The sequence below is a fragment of the Propithecus coquereli genome, unplaced genomic scaffold (assembly GCF_000956105.1).
Source record: "Propithecus coquereli isolate 6110/MARCELLA unplaced genomic scaffold, Pcoq_1.0 Scaffold84, whole genome shotgun sequence".
NCBI lineage: Eukaryota > Metazoa > Chordata > Mammalia > Primates > Indriidae > Propithecus > Propithecus coquereli.
The window spans coordinates 2,626,210-2,632,072 of record NW_012154618.1 but is presented as its reverse complement, the minus strand read 5'-3'; the positions used below and the strand labels follow the sequence as shown (position 1 = coordinate 2,632,072).

Here is a 5,863-nt window from a genome sequence, read left to right as displayed (position 1 = left end):
CAAAGTCAGAGAGCTAAAGCACTAATCAAATCGAGCAATGTTAGAGCAAAAGGAGCCTTCAGAAACAATATCATACCATGTTGTCATTTCACGTGAAGAAATCAAGGCCTAGAATGATGAAAGACAAGCCTGCTTTGGGGCTCCAGGTTTCATAGTTGTTGAGTGGCAGAGCCAAGAATCCAAAACCGGCTCTGGGAAACCAGTGTCCTGATCCTCACCTTGTACTTGGACTTAGATTTGAAAAGACCTTAAGCACTTAGAAGACACATTCAAATACAATTCATTTTCTGTTACCCAGATTGTTAGGGAAGTATAAAAAACTTTCATTTACATGTCCTATTTGACCTACCATTTCTACTTCTAGAAATTTATCCTACAGAAATACTCACACAAATACACAAAGATACCTGTAAAAAAAGTTTACTGTACCATTGTTTGTAATAATAAAAAAATCATTTGGGGATTGCTTAATTATGATTTCATGTAATTGAACACTGCAGATGTTAAAAAGTTCAGCATATATAGTTATGGAAAAATGTTCATGATATATTAAGAATGAAAAAATCAAGTTATAGCACAGTATTATATCATCTCATTTTGTAAAAAATAGGTTTTTGTTGCTTGTGTGTGTATATATATATAAAATTTTTCCAACTCTAATTAGGGAGAGAGATACCTACCTTGTAGGGTTGTCATGAGGTTTAAATTTAAGCACATTGTGTGATATGTAGTGTTAGTTGTGCTACTGTTGCTCTGACATGCTTTTCTGAATTAAAGTTTAGAATATATCAAATTATTAAAAGAATTATCTCTGAGAAATATGATCAAGGTTGGCTATGGGGGGAGAGGCATTTCTATAACGTTTGATTTTTTTTTGCAATGAGCATATGTCACTTTTACAATAAAAAATACACAAGTGTGAAAAAACATTTACGTATGTATGTGTATTTTTTAAACTTTCATAAGTGAGAAACCAAGCCGCCACAGTGAAGGAAATAAAAAACCATCAAGGCAAAACTGCCTGGCAACCAGCAATGTGGATGGATATATTGCTCCTAACCCAAAGAGCCTTCTCCTGCTTTCCTCAGAAGGCTGCAGGCCAATGCCAAGGAGAGCTAAAAGGAGATGGTGGACGACCCTTGGTCTCCAGTTCCTTCCACGCGTCACTGAGGCAAAGAGGTGGAGGCCTAAGGAGTTGAATCATTTCTGTGGCTCCTGGAAGTGCTGGGACGAGAACACAGAACCCTGGCCTCCTGATGCCATGCTCTTCCCAGCCCACTGCAGTGAGAGCAGCCAGCCTATTCCTGATTCTCCCTTAATCCCAGAACTTTCCACCTGCAGCAGAATCAGCTGGGGTACTTATGCGGATTCTGCTCCTGGAGCTTCTCTCACAGGAGGCTTTGTTCCCAAAGAAACTCTCAGGGCAGATTCCAGGATCCCCTTTACCCAAAGATTCTGATTCAGTAGGTCCAGCACAGGGCCCTGGAATCTCAATTCTAACAACCCCACTCCTACCCCCACCCGGCCCAGAGGATTTGACGGCAGATTGACCAGGGAACACACATTGGGAAGCATCATCCCAGGGGTTCCACAGAGACCCCCTGAGTCCTCTGAGAGGCTGCAGAACATTGAGTATGCACAGGGACATTTTTAAGGGCCCATAGTTTTCACCAATTCTGAAAGACGCTAATGACTATCACCCCCTACCCTACCTCCAAAAAAGAGCCTGGTTCCCAAAGGGAGAAGCCTGGTTTTCACTCCTTGCTCTCTGCGACTAGGGGACCAGGATGACCAGTGCCTGCAAGAAGCAATGCCTTCCTGACAGGGTGCTGCCACACGCTGTTGGGCCATTGAGGCAAGAGAGGGATCCACAGCCTTGGCTTTAGGCAAAGTCACATCTGCCTGCTGTTCCTCCTTGCCCGGTTTCATTCCTCTGGGCCTCCCCTGTCCCAGAGCTGGAGGCCAGCCACACTTCCCCAGGATTCAACCTGGGATCTTTCTACAATGATGGCAGTGGCCCCAAGGAAAGCATATAACCAAACTGGCCCCAAAGTGCAGTAATCAAGGAATTTATCTCAGACTCCAGGTTTTGGGGTCCTCTTCTTTTACATGGCTAAGAGAGCTGTAAGACTAGAAAAAGACTTGTGGCTCATGTATGTATAATTTCCCCAGAGCTAACAGGGTGGAACACACCCTCCTCACACTCTGCCCACCACAGCCACATCCATACCCACCCTTGGTACATAATGCCATCCTGCATCTTTCCCCTCCCAGAGCTTCCCTCTGATGTGGAGCTGTCCCTGCCAGGGATGGCCCCCTATGGGCAGATTTCTGGAGGAAAGGGGGTAATCAGAATAGACTAGAACTATTCTCGGCAATCACATCCGTGGCCCGAATCTGGTGCAGCTCTTCAGTCTTGCTGGGGAAGGAACCAGAGCCCAGAAATGCAGAGAGACTCCCTGGGCTCCCCGGCTCCGGGCCATTCCTCCCGCTCCCAGGCCAACACGTTTTCCGCACTTGTGCAACTTCTCAGCACGGCCTTCGGAGTTACCAGCCTTCCTCCTCTTCCCAGTGGTTGCCTCTTGCATCTAGAATAGGCCACAGAGGGAGTCTGTATGTTTCCACTTTGTCCTTTTGGCTGAGGATGCGAACTATTCAGACTGAAATCTAAAAAGCAGCTGGTGAGATAGGGAATAGGTGCACAGGGCCAAATCCATCCAGCCTTACTTGAAGCTGTCAGCATGTCAGTGTGGATTCCAGGAAGGCATTCTTCTTTACAGAGAGTGAACCGCTGTACATTCACACACATGTACGTAAGTGTGTGTGCATAGGCACATGGGGATGGAGGAGACTCACAATAATTCTTTCAGTAAGCCGAGAAGCCGCAGCACCACGATGCCCCCACCCCCTTTCTCTTCAGAGTTTGTGCCAAGTGACTTTTCCTTGAGATGCTAAGAATTTAAAGTATCATAAACAGGCCCAAAGGGAGAGGGCTTTCAGATTCAGCTGGATTAACTCGAAGCTCTTTAGTGAAGCTGAACTTGTGGATATGCAAGAAAGATGTTTTATTGAAAAAGCTCTTTAAAATGTCTGAGTTAATGAAACCTTTGTCGAATGATCAAGGGTCTGGTAGGATTTTTAGGGCCATTCTCCATATCAACTCTGGCTAGATGTTTCTGGAAGACTAAGAGGGCTTAAGTGAAACTTGCAGTCACAGCACTGGACGCTGGAGCTGCACTTCCTGACACGACGGCCACTGACGCATGTGCAAATTCAACTTTAAGCTAATTAAAATTAAATACAATTTAGAATTCAGTTTCTCAGTTGCACTAGCCACATCTGAAATGCTCGAGAGCCCTATGCGGCAAGTGGCTGCAGCGCTGGATGGCACACATGTGAAATATTTCCACCGTCACAGCTGGTGCCGGTGGACAGAGCGACGCCAGTGCCAAGCCCCCAAGAGGGGAACGATTCACATTCGTCTTATTCACCACCACATTCCTAGCACACAGATACGGTGTATAGCTCATAATAAGTGCTCAACAAACACGTCGAAAGAAGAAATCACTAAATTTTGTGTTAAATACCATTTCATAAACATTATTCTATTTTGATACTCTGATTATACACACACACACACGCGCGCACACACACGCACACACACACATATATATATATATTTGGGGCAGGGAGATCTGGGGTCAGGTCTAATTAACTTGAAAACCAAGGTATAGGCCTTTTTAATGTAAACTGTTTTCTCAAGAATTAACAGGATTCTGTGGAGTAGTCAATAGACTTGGGAGCTGTGATGGGGACACAAAAGAAATACAAGCTCTAAAGCTCTCCAGCAAAGAGCTTACTACATGGTGAGGAAGGAAAAAAATGGGCATACCACGATCTTGTTTATTTGATGTCATTTGAGAAGGCACTATTCTGTAAGTTTAATTTTTAAATGATGTTAATCATAATCTTTCTAAAATTGGTTGACACTTTCTTGCATTCTTTTTTTTTTTTTTTGGTGGTTTTTTAACTTTATTTGATATGTCTGACAATCAGTGGTTAGTTCTCATCCACGTTGATTGTCTGTAGATTTTTGAAAGTGGTAACAGGTACATAGGTAACCAAAGTATAGAGCTTGTTTGGTGAATCTTCATCCTCATTACGTTTTCTGGACAACCGCACACGGATCCGGTATGGGACATTCCTTATTCCTTTGGCCCAGACAGCTTTGTTGAGCCTGGTATCAATGCGCACATCTGGAGTTCCCATCTCCTTCATGGCAAATTTCCTGATCTCTTTGAGTGCCCGAGGGGCACGCTTCTTGAAGCCCACTCCATGGATGCGCTTGTGAATGTTGATGGTGTATTCTCGGGTCACCACTTCGTTGATGGCAGAACGGCCCTTCTTTTTCTCGCCACCCTTCTTTGCGGGAGCCATTCCGCCGGGCCCAAGTCGGAAAGGAACTTCCTTGCATTCTTAAACTCCTCTCCCTCAGGGACATGGTTATGGGCATTCTAAGGGTTTACCACACTCTTAAGTATTTGCTAAGGAGCACCGAGGACCGTTTTCCCCTATGCCAAACGATCCTGCATTGCTTTGCTTACGCTGTGGGCTGGGGAAACAGATGATGCAGCGTGTTATAACTAGGCATACGCTAAGAGTCAATAGGCTATGAGTGTGGGTGTAAGAGGTTTTGTGAGTAAAGGACATCAGTTTTTGATACTGGGGTTCTGTGACACTGGTTTGGGGTGCTCGGTTGCCTTGATGGTGGTGGTGGGTGGAGGTGTTGTCATTTGTTTGCCATGTGGTTCTCACGTGTGCTTTGGATAGGTGAGAACACCAGAAAAATGATTAGGGGCCAAGTAAAATCACTCTCTAAGAAAAATTAGAGAACAATTAACTACCAAACTGTGTGGTGACAGAGGAGTTCAGAAAGGACACAGATGGTGATGGAACGAAATGCTAACTGTGACTAACATTTGGTGAGCACCTTCTCTACACCAGGCACTATTCAAAGACTCTGCTGAATCCTACGACAGACAGCTCTGTGAGACCAAAGCTGTCCCCGGTCTTTGGACGGGGAAACCACAGCACAGGGAAGTTAAATCACTTGCTCAAGGCTATGGCTAACCCATGACAGAGATGGAATGCAAACCAGACAGACTGGCTTCAGAGACCACGGACCACACTGGAGGGCTCCTGGGAGAGGAGATGAAGTTGAGCTCTGGAGTCAGCGAGGGACGGTGGTGCAGGCAGCAGCAAGTGCCGAGCGCACCTTCGGAGTGAAAACAAGGAATGTGTCCAATGACTCAGCTTTTTCATACATCTCTGATGTCGATAACAGGCATTCATCTTCTGGGCCTCTGCCCCCGAATAACCACAAAAGCCCGTACGTTATATTCCAGGAACCAGGGAATTCCATGGAGGCTCCTGTTATGACTGGTTAGCACAGCTTGCATTCCCCCTTCTAGATGGCCACCTGGCTCTGTATTACGTCCAATTTAACAAGCAATTAATGCACCCTTCTGGTGACAAAGACACGAGGCTCGTCCTCTGGACAAGGGATGAGTAAGAAATAATCCTTGACTTTGTAAACCCTAGCATCAAGTGGGGATAATATAAACACGTACATAGATAACTATCAATACAAGGCAAGTCCAATTATCCTAAAGTCTTTGTTAAAGTAGAAAATTCAGTGTTACAAATACAAAAGTCTTAAAGAATAGTCCTATCCAGTTGGTTTGGGAAAAGCTTCAAGGGAGTGGTATATTCGAAGGGGGTGTTGGGGTGGGAGGAATGTCACATCTCAAAGAATGAATAGAATTCGCTTAATATTCTGGAATAGTCCAAAAATCCCAGTGCA

The 5,863-nt window shown here is 44.9% G+C and overlaps 1 pseudogene across 1 annotated transcript; it reads right to left on the bottom strand.

Annotated features, from left to right (window-relative positions):
* Nucleotides 1-4,002: 4,002 nt before the first annotated feature.
* LOC105826011 lies at nt 4,003-4,469 on the bottom strand (annotated as a pseudogene). The gene has a single exon (XR_001138292.1). The product of XR_001138292.1 is annotated as a 60S ribosomal protein L31 pseudogene (transcript).
* Between the last annotated feature and the right edge of the window lie 1,394 nt (nt 4,470-5,863).